This window comes from Thunnus maccoyii, chromosome 3, assembly GCF_910596095.1.
Source record: "Thunnus maccoyii chromosome 3, fThuMac1.1, whole genome shotgun sequence".
Classification (NCBI taxonomy): Eukaryota; Metazoa; Chordata; class Actinopteri; order Scombriformes; family Scombridae; genus Thunnus; species Thunnus maccoyii.
The window spans coordinates 15,805,173-15,816,803 of record NC_056535.1 but is presented as its reverse complement, the minus strand read 5'-3'; the positions used below and the strand labels follow the sequence as shown (position 1 = coordinate 15,816,803).

The window sequence follows — 11,631 nt, the reverse complement described above, 5'->3', positions numbered from 1 at the left end:
GAAAATGTGTGTTTGTGTGGGGCAGAGGAGAAATCAGGGGCTGGGGGAAGGGGAGGGGGGGTATTCTAGGAGCGGAACAGGCAAGTCTCAAACAGGAAAAGGAGAAAATCACAAGTCTGGAGAAGAATGACAAACAGGTTTTTCCATTTCTTAGCTTTCAGCACATTTAGTTTGTATCCTTTTATTTTTCAGTTTCCTCTGGTGAGAGATTTCAACCTATCTAAAGATAATACATCACTTAACAAGCCCAAAAATAACATAAATATTTTAAATTTCTTTGTCCCAAACGAACATCACCGTTGAGATGTTGGATTTTTAGGCCGCTGCTTTGTTATCCAGCTGTGAGGTTGTGGAAGCTCCAGTGAAAAGCTTTCGGTTGCTCAGGCAGAGAGCTGTCAGGTGGGGTCTACAGTATTCCCACTGGAGTTCATCTCACCCAGCACATACGAGGAAGGGCGCTCACTTGTCTGTCCAGGAATGAGAAGAGAAGAACGAAGGAAAATGCTCAATCTGTGCTCTTTTCTTCCTTCCTCCCTGCTTCCTTTTTTTTTCTTGACAGGCTCGCGCTTCTCTATATGTTATTTAAAGGAGTCTGGATTAGATTTATCTCGACAGTCTACTCCTCCGTTCAAACAACAAATGTGTTACAGATCATAAAAAGGCAGACTCTGAAGAAAAGGGCAGGGCATTGCATGTGGAAATTCTTGTTTGAAAGTCATTTTACGTATCACCGCAAATCACTGGATCTCTTTACAAAAGGGCATCTATAGAGGAAAAGAAGACACATTTATACACACATATAATAAAATAAGCAGTCATGGACTAACAAAACTAAAACCCTTTGCTTTAACACATATTAACTTTTATTTTAAAATGTTGAGAACAATTTTACAAATAAAGCATTTTCATTTTGTAATTTATAAATAAAATAAATATTTGTATCCAGCAATTAAAAATCCTGAAATATGTGACTGTCTACAGACAGACTATGGATAATCAGTTTAAACATCTTTATTAATAAAAGTAAAGATATGGGCAACCACAGCAATAATAATCAAACTAAGTGGTTTCACAGCTGTATGTTGATATATTAGAGGCCTAATCACCACCAAAAAGATTACTTTAATCAAAAATCTCACCCCAATTTGAATAGGCTACTTGTACTAAATACTAAAAAAAAGGAAGTGGTGCAGAAACAGGTCAGATAAAGATCAACTTACCAAGTTTTTTTCTGTCCTTCTTTCTGTCTTTTCTTTCCGGTTCTCAGTGGTAGGTGGGGTGGGGGGGTTTAACGCTGCGGGTTCAGGTGGCGACGCCGCAGGAGAACTGGTCCAGGACCGGGATTAAACCCTCCCAACACTGACCGCTTTCACTGCGCTGCGATGCAAACTCAGTCACACTAATATCTGAACTTGCAGCATCTCATGCAGGACTCCTGCCCGGTGGCCCGACTGCATTGCCCAAAAAGAAAAAGAGAAAAAAAAAACGCTCAAGGCAGCAGCAGCGCTCACAGACAGTCCAAGAAGGCGTAAAACTCAAATTAATATAACTCCTTCATTCAAAACTAACACCTCCTGACAAGCTACTTTACGCACTTTTCGCCGCGCTGAAATCCAGCTGCAGAGCGACTTTATTCGCAGAGCAACAGTTCACTCACTTGTTGTATTTTCCGTCCTGCTCCTCTCTCCTCCTCAGCATCTGCCTACTACTGCTCTCCCGCCCTCCCCAACACACTCACACACACACACTCACTCACACACACACACACACACACACTCACATCCACCGTCCCATCCTGCATGCGACCTTTTCACAAATCAAATGACTACATCTGTTTAATAGTTTAATCACAGGATGTCCCCCCCTCCCGTTCAAATATTGAGCATTTATTTGCAACTATAGGCTACAAACAAAAACTGATGTCAATTAATATTCCCACAGGGTTTATTTCTAGTGTTTTTTTTCTGTGGTAATGATGTAAATTTCTTTTAAATGTGTGCATAGATGGCCACGATAGACTTCCTCGCTCCGAGCAGGATAACATTTTCAAGCAAGAGTAAGACGCAGCTACTTGTGGAGCTGTGTTTGGGAGAATAGCAGGTGTGAAGACGCTCAAGTGTGAGTACAAAACGCAGAGTACAGATGTGAGACTGGCACACATCAGGCAGAATGGCGAAGTGAAAAGGATAAGGTGAAAGCAGGGGGAGCGCTGTTCTCAGGGTTTGTTGTCAATGTCTGTGTTTCTGTAGCTTTCAGACCTCGTTAGAGATGAAAGATGTATTGCTGCTGACACCCTCCCCCCTCATCCCTCCCTCCTCCTCCTCCTCCTCCTCATGGTCTCTTTCTCTTCCTTTCTCTCTTTGACTTTACGTTTAGGCTATAGCAGACACAAATAAATTAGCTCTCAAATTGCTCATTGCTTTTGTGTTTGTAAGCTTGTTGTAGGGCAGGGATTACTCTAAAATAATCAATATTTCCAGGTGTTTCTTCCGACACCTGAAATGTAAAATCTGTAAAACACATCTGTCTTTAAATTCTGCCTGACTATCACTGTTAATGTTACAAGAAATGTTGATCTGGAGGGCATTTAAACAAGAAGCAGGCGAGTAAACCATTTAGACAGTCTTCTAAGGCACAAGTGTACTGGTATGTACTGTCAGTTCTGCTCTTTATTTATTCATCTCCCAACTTTACTGAGCAGGAGTGTGTAGCAGATATTGAATATGGATCAATAGATCACTCCCCAGGATGCATACTGTCAGCCGACTAAGCCCTCAGGCAGATGCCAAGCCTCTAGTCACATTTGCATTTGGAGATAGAAAATAACTACTGCTTGTCAGAAAGTGGGAAACTGTGTGGTCTGTGCATTTTATAAAATTGGCAAATCAAAAGTATAGATGCTAAAAAAAAAATTCTGCATCCGTGAACACTGTATATACTTTTACAGTTCACTCCGTGCCTATATCCACTTCTACATGTCAGGGCTCGCTTCTTTATGTGCCTTTATGGCGTGTGTATGAGTGCCTACATGCATACATATGTGCACACATGCACATATCATTTACATGTGGGCTCCGACACACTGGTGACACACTCACAGTCTTCCTGCATTTAAATTATTATTGCCAAGAAGGGAGGACAATTTAGAGAGAATGAGGTTTTTAGAGCCCTATGAAATATTAACTAAGCCGATGAATATATAAGCTGTGAAGCGATAATATCTGTCTCTGACTCTGTTTCCTCATGATATATGATATCATTTTCTTGTGTAGCATCTTTCTCTGTGTTTAATTAAGGCTCAGGGTTATGGGAAGACATACTTTGATCCTTTATTTTGACCCGTACAATGCTGAATATTCTGAATATGTTGATTATTAACACAATTAAGTGTTGACTCTGATATATGTCCTTCTCGTTTCTGACCTTCAAGTGTCTGTGCCGTGGAGTTATGATTGATATAAAGGCTCTATAGCAACACAAGATCTGAGGACCAGAAGGTTACACGGTTAAGTCTCAGGTGGGACGTAGCTGCTGTTTGTTATCGTAAAAGGTCTGCCGACCCAACCCCGTCAATAAGCCAGAGCAAGTTCAGAGAAAAACTGCAGTCAACCAGCAGAGCACATGATTTTAACAAAGGTAATTTTCTCCAGTAAAACATGCTATGTCTGTATAATGATTCATCATTAAAATCATAAGAGGGGCCTTCAAGTCAAGTCAGTTTTATTTATACAGCCCAAAATCTCACAGGGAAACAGGACTAAACAAAAATGCTTTAACAGGGGGAAAAAGGGAGAAATCTCAGTCTCATCAAATGAAAGACAGATAGAACAACATATTTCCTAAAGAGGCAAATAATTGATAGACATAAATGGAGAAAAAGATTATTTAAAATGATTTGTGTATATGGTTATGCATGTAATTGGAATATGGATGTATATGAGAAGCATTGGTATATATATATATATATATATATATATATATATATATATATATATATATATATATATATATATATATATATATATATATATATATATATATATATGAGAATAGAGGGAACTCAAAACACACTGTAATGAATTGTAGCATTGTTTCATTTTCAGAAGTTATCTTGTTCATGATTATAATAATAATATGTGGGAGGGTCTCGCTCCCCACAACTCTGCTCAAGATAAGCAGGTGTAGATAATGCATGTTTTTTCTTGCATCTGTTTATTTTTAGCCTTTCTAGCTTCATGGCTGCAGGGACGGCATTTCAGTCTGTGAGTCGGTCGACCACTTGGGTTCAGAATGAAATATTTCAGCAACTATTGGGCAGAATCCTACTGGTCTTGGTGATCTTTTCATCTTGCACCACCAGCAGGTTGACATTTGTGGCTTTGAGTGAAATGTTTCCGCAACTTTTGAATGGATCGGCATGAACTTTGGTGCAGACATTATTGCTCCACTCAGGACGAACAGTAATAACTTTGATGATCCGTTCACTTTCCACCTATAACGCCATCACTGGGTCAAAATTTGAATTCGTCCAAAACTTTGGTTTAAGACCGAACCCGGGGAAAACTATAGTCAGTTATGTAACAGCACTTCTGGAGCTGGTGGGGATGCTGTGTCCCGCTCGAGCTTATCCTAACGTGGCAGTTTGAAACCATCTCTCTGTGGGCCAATACTTTACTGTGACACCCTGGATTTATGGCAGTTAAAAACAGGATCTTTGTGGTGGAATGACTCATTCCAGCTAATACACTCTGGTTTTCCAGACAGCAGCACAGGGGGATAGATTGGGCTGGACAGAGGTGATTTACCAGCAGGACAGTTGGACTCTCTGTTTAGAACAATCAGTAAAACCAATCAGGGCATGAGCAGAAAGTCAGTATGTGATCAGAGAGGTTACCATGGTATTAACCAGCTCATTCAAGGTGGAGGCGATATCAACACAGCAAGGCACAAATACAAGCCAAGTAAGTGGCAGCGGAAAAGGGCTTAACCTGACCTGCAATCTCATAGGTCAGAGAGTGAGCGAGGGAGAGAGAGGAAGAGTCTGGGAGGGATGGAGAACAGAGAGGCAGCGAGGGTAATAGAAATGTAGGGGTCATAGCATCACATTGGCTTTATAACCTATGAAGCGACAGGAGATTGTTTAGCGTGTGTGTATTTGTTTATTATATTGCAGTAGACAGTGTAGTTTCAAGTTTTCTGCATTGGCAATATTTTCAAATACAACCTATGTTTACATTTACCGTCTTGTGGTCGTGCAAATTATGACTGTAGTCATTGTAGATATTCAAACTTTCATTTTTCTTAGCACTCTTAAACTGCTACAACTGATTAAAGGTTTTCTATTTCAAACTTGTTGAAGAGAAATTATAGGATCTATGATGTTTTAGATAAAAAGAAGAGTCAAAGCCAAGATTCCATGTTTTTTTATGGCTGCATAGTAAAATTTAATGTATGCAACGTCATTAAAAACATACCATTTAATACCAGATTTCAATCTGGTATTTGGTATGTTTGGAAACTTTTTAAATTTTAAACAAATTTCTGAGGGTTGAACAAGGATCAACCAAGCTACCTGCGGGGCTGAGAGAGGTTAAAAGTTGAGATTGAAAGTTCATTTCTTGACCTTGGAAACAGTAGTTGACAAAACGGTCTCACCAAGCTCCACAACAGCTACTAAATAGACCTTTGTGGTTTGTTTTGCCGACAACCTATTTTTTCATTTAGTTTGGGTGATTTTTTGGCACGGTAGACATATAGTATCCACATGGTACCACAGCACATGTATGCAGCAGGCCTTCAAGGATATTAATCCTAACTGTCTTCATCATTCAACAGTGTTATGTAGCTCTTGCTTTTAAACATACTATTATAGACATTTCTGGGAATCCGTACTTCCTCACCTCCTTAAATTTCCAGTTTAGTGTTGGGATTTTGGTTTAAGGTGAAGAGCAGAATTATGATAAGGTTTCGTCAGGGTTAAGTGTTCAGGATAGTTTAGGTTTTGCAGCTGTGTGGATGTCCATTGTAAGCATAGGAAAAAAAATGTGTGTATGTGCATGAACCCCCCCTCCCTCCCTCCACTTGTACATCTACCTCTGTCTGTGTGCAGATCTGATTATGGTCCTTGATTGCGAGTGACACTGTGCAGATTGAGTTGCACAGCCTCTCTAATTCTCTCTATTAATGAGTTGCGCTCCACACTGCTGCCCCGGACCCCATCTATTAATCACAATTTGTCATCTGTCTTGTGCTCTCCACCACCACCCTCCCCTCCCTTCCTCTTCTCTCCCCTTCCTCCTCCGCCCCCCCTCCCAAAAAACAACACCACCCCTCCTCTACCTGTCCCTTACCTCCCCAGCTGCTGATTCCATCTCATCCCTTTATCTCCTCCTGGCTTACTTTTCCATAGATTCTCTGCACAACACTCGTCTCTCAATTTGCTGTCTTTCTGTGTATTGGTCTCTGCACCTGTTCCCTTTCCTGCCATTTTTACTTGCATCTCCATCTTCAGCTCTTGCACTCCCCCCCCCCCACCCCCCCACCCCCCCACCCCACCCCACCCCTGCATTCGTGTCTTGCTCTCCTTCCACAGCATGGTCAAGCATACTGAGTGGGTTTTCTCCCTGAAATTCACATTTTAATTCTGCCAGCACTCCAAGGTTAAGTAAGCCCTCTCACATCGGTAAATAATGATTTATCACTCCAATTCATATCCGTATTGGTACTCTGTAATTAGATATTTTGTCATAAACATATGGCTGGCAAAAATTTTAAAAAAAATACTGAAATGCTTATTTAAAAGTCAAGTCTTCACTTCCCTCCTCTTCCTCCTCATCACACACCTCAGTTTTGTTTGTGACTGTATAAATAAAAGTTTGTAGTTTTGATGGTGATTTGACCGAAAATAGTGTGTGAAAACTAGCTAGTTGCAGTACTGTAACAGTGACATATTAGGAAGTTGAATGAAATTCTGTGAACAGAAAGAGAAGGAGAAGAAGAGTACCTTGTACAGTTCATTACTCGTGGATCAAAAGTAGCAACTGAATCCCTACTGAGCAACAGTGTTAGAAATCCTCCAGCCCACAGTGAACATTAATTAAAGCTCTTGTCTGTCCCAACGACCTGCTGCTCCCTCCAGGAAAACTGTATTCTGAATCTCTCCAACATGGGAAACACAGAGCAAGACTGCACCGAGTGAACAAGACACGCACACAAGTCTGGAACAGATGTGGAGTAATATTGTAAATGTTGTGAATTAAATACTACCCGATGAAATTCATTACGGCATTGGAGTCATTATTGTACCACAAATAATGACAGTAATGTCAATCACAAACAGTGGTTACAAGAAATGAAACACTCATTTGTCAAACTCAAGTGTCCCTCAGAAAAGTACAGTAACAACACTGCTGATCAGGCAGAGAGACAGTGACTCTGGAAGTGTGTGAAGATGTGTGTTCACGCTATGTGTGAGCAAGTCTGACAGATTAGAGAAGGTAGAGGGCTGTAGTACAACTGAAGTCCAAGAAATACTTTCAAAAACCTAAAAACATTGCAACAGGTCCATTGGAAAGAAACTAAATGTACAATAAGAGTGTATTATGTGTTCATAAGCATATTCATGTATTAGAAAGTTTTTATTTTTACATCCCTAATACCAACAAAAACTTAAGCTTCATCAGCAGATGAAGATCCATAAAAAATTACACTTGAGTACTGGCAACTGATACCAAAGTGATGACTGGGATGTGCCAAACATGACACATGACAGAAACCAAAATAAGAATGAAATGGATCTTTCAGACACTTTAAAAAGGAGACTGAATAAAGGATACAATGAGACAAGAACTTTTACCGCAGATACAGACGTAGGCCATGTTCTTGGTGTGACTTTGGACTGAAATTTCTCATGAAAATTTTAAATTTGGTTCAGACTTTCATATGCCCTTCAGCATGAATTTCAATGACTTTAGTAATTCTTTAATTTTTTCATCAGGCCAAAAATTTCAATTTCTCCAATACTTATGACCGAATACCTGCAAAACTAATGACACCCCTGCATCAACCTCATATGTACTTTGTGTTTAGCGCTAATTGTCAAATGTTAGCATGCTAAACTAACATAGTGAACGTGGTAAACATTATATGCTGACATTAATATTAGCTCAAAGCACTGCTGTGCCTGAGTATAGCCTCACAGAGCTGCTGGCAGACTCTTAGTCTTGTTTGTGAGCAAACATTTACAAGGTCACATTGGTGTACAGTACATTGACTTTCCAGGTCATTTCGCATATGTCAACTGCACACCCAAACTTGAGCTGCATTACACCCTGCCTGCTGCAGTACATAGATGTAGATATCTGTAATAAGATTTCCACGGTTGATATGATGAAATTTAATCAGATTTTCATTTGCTGGTAGCAGTCAGGAGATGCAGCCTACTGTCACTAAAGATAGAGGCTGCGAAAAAAGTCATCAGTTCATTCAAATCCACCAAACTAACCGCACACCTACCCACACCCTCTCATACTAACAAAAAAAAAGTTGTGAATAATTTAGAAGCGGTGTTCCTCTCACTGCTCAGAGGTCACGGCCTCTCTAAATGATGACAGCAGATGGATCTGGCAACCCTGTCTGGTGGCTCCCAGCATGTCCTGCTCCCACTGGACGCAGTGACAAACCTGGGCTGGACTGGGACCTTTCTCTCTCTCTGTACTGTAAATATCTAACTTAGACAGTTTACAAATACTTCTTTTCGTGGACCGTGAATCTAGCACAAATAAATTCAGTTCAGAGGAGTGAAGTTCAACACGGAGCGGGATGCAGGGGGGAAAAAAAAGAAGAAAAGAATTGGAACACAGCAACCCGTGACGAAGGACAGAAAGACAGCCGGGGTGGAAGAGAGAGCGAGGGATCATCCAGTAGGGATGACAGGGGCAACAGAGAGAGGAGAGAAAAGGAGGGAGAGATAGTGAAGCGAGACATCGATGACCTTCTTTTAGCTCTTAAACCATGCTGTTCATGCCATCGCATCACTCAGAGACAAGAACACCTCCTATACCCTGCTGCTGCGACATGAACATGACAGGGGCTGTCTGATATACTGGACAATGCTCTCTAATACACACGCACAAACACACACACACACACACACATTTTTCCTACTGAGGCTTTGTGTGATCACTATGGGCAGAAATATGTGTCACTAGATACTAAATTTGAATCATTTATATTTTAATTTAAATTGCTCAACTTGAATAATTGCATTAAAAAACTGAATTTGAATCACGTATAATTTGAATTTGTATTATTTAACTTGAATAATTCCACTGAAAAATTGAATTTGAAAAGTAAAATTTGAAGTTGATTTTATTAGTTTGGAACTAAATTCCAATAAACTTGATTCTGAATATAATATTATGAAATTGAATTCAGTTGCTCTGAAACTCTATTTGATCCTCACTGAAAACTCAACTTTCTGTATGTTTCCACATTCAGTTCTCATGATTCAAATTCAGTTCTTGCAATTCAATTTCATTTCACTGAGACACACATCCGGTCGTTGAGGAAGAGCAATTGAGTGCAGATTCACAGAAATTCTTTTCACATACTGTAACGACTATTTTGTCTCAACGATATCAACGACCAATGGGAGCCGGATATTTCAAACACCTAAAGTGTTTTCTCTATTCTATGTAAAGGATGTAGTTTTTTTGTCTGTTTTTGCTGTTTCGGAGAAAAACTGCTTTATTTGAGTTTTGCGCCTGATACGTCGCCATGGTAACATTTTGGCCAGAGTGGGCTTCTGTTAATACTATCGTATCGCAAATGGATCGAGTTTATTTTTGACATTGCGTGAAAATTCCCTTCAGTGCTCTGGACATGATACCCTGAGCTGAACGCCATCATGTTGAAGCATGTCGAAGCATGACTAAAGGCTCGATTCACAGGTTTGTATAAACATATAATATATGTGAATCTGTGAATCTGCACTCAATTGCTCTTCCTTAACGACCAGATGTGTGTCTCAGTGTAAATTACATCTACAATAAAACATCAGATTTTCATGTTTTCCTAATTTGAATTCTCTTAATAGAACAAGTTCATGTATACTTCAACATGGAGACTTCCTAAACCATGTTACACATATTGGTGTATCTTGCTTTAATTGGCCTCCACATTTGCAACACTTAAAAACTACACCTGGAGGCATGCTGTGTATCAGTTGGATATTGTTTTTAATCAAATGTATTTATTCTGTTTTTGTATCAACAATGTCAGACACCAAACAACAACCAGGACAAACACTAAATATGTAAAATTAATCAATCAATTAATAAATTAAATTTTGGAAGCTTTGGAAAAAGCATTGACAAAATAATCTCACCACAAGGTCCCTGTAGTGGCTGTTCTGGTATATCACATGGTCTTCATCAGGTAAAAGAGTTGCCATGGAATTTTAAATGGTCAAATTTCCATTTTTCCTGAGCACTCTGAGCACTTGTCGTCCATGTTGACTTAAAGTTGAGATTCAGAATTTTATGTTTTTGTCCATATATTAAATACTGTAAATCAATTGTTTTTTTAAAATGTGTCTCTTTCTTAAACCAATACAGTTAATGTCCATAAATCAACACCATATCTTTTCAACATCTCTGTGGTTATCGCTTCATCTCAAATATTATTTATTCCATAGAAAAAGAGCTTGATGGTCCTCTTGACCACTGTCTGAGAGCTGGCTTGTAATTGTCCAATCGAGTTTTAGCAACTGTACTGTAAGTAGACATGGCAGGTCTGTCAAGTGATGGATTTCTCTGTGTTGAAGCAGTGTGCATGTGGTGATACCATGGATGTATTAAGAGGGCAGACAAATTTCACATTTAGAGAGTTCCTATAGTACAGTCTATGGGCGATACTGGATATATAAAGAGTTTGGGGGGGTGTTGTCCTCTTTTAGTCATGCCAAAACCAAAAACAAAAGAGCAAAATTGTAAGGAATTGATTATACAGTGTGTGTTATCTGCTCTGATGCATAGACTGTAAAAAAATAATGGACATAGTTATCGTGACATCACATATTGGTTTGTGGACTCCTGTTTTGAAGCCTAAAGTTTGCATTTTGACCGCCACCATCTTGAATTTTTTGAGCCAGAAGTGACGTTATTTGGACGAGAGGGTGGGGCTGACCCTAAAGCTAGCTGCTAGTGTAGCGGCTACCTGCTAGCCACTAGCTGCTAGTTTGGTTAGCATGGTGCATATACAGTCTATGGTAAACAGTGATAATGCTAATTATAATGAGAATTTTGGCTAATGAAAAAACAGGCTTAAAACAAAATGTACTTACCAAAAAAACTGAAGATCTGACTCCTTAGAGGGTCTTTCAGTACAACCAAATGTTGAACAAGACTTTTTAGGCAACCAAAATGTTATAATTAACTTTCATGAACTGAAAACATGCTGTGAAATGGCGACAGCTTCGCCTATAATATTCTAATCTGGGGTTATGATATGTAACATACATAACCAACATTGTTGCCGTAGTAGCAACTTGTCAATCACAAGGTAGTTATGCCGTAAACCATACCCTGCGTTATCATCTATTTTACTTTGAACGGGATCATAATTTACAAA

At 39.5% G+C, this 11,631-nt stretch overlaps 1 long non-coding RNA gene across 1 annotated transcript; it reads right to left on the bottom strand.

Annotated features, from left to right (window-relative positions):
• Nucleotides 1–85: 85 nt before the first annotated feature.
• Nucleotides 86–11,384, bottom strand: LOC121894380. The gene is made up of 3 exons (XR_006095526.1): nt 11,345–11,384; nt 1,221–1,451; nt 86–764 (listed from the first exon to the last, which is right to left on the bottom strand). It is a non-coding gene; the product is annotated as an uncharacterized LOC121894380 (long non-coding RNA).
• Between the last annotated feature and the right edge of the window lie 247 nt (nt 11,385–11,631).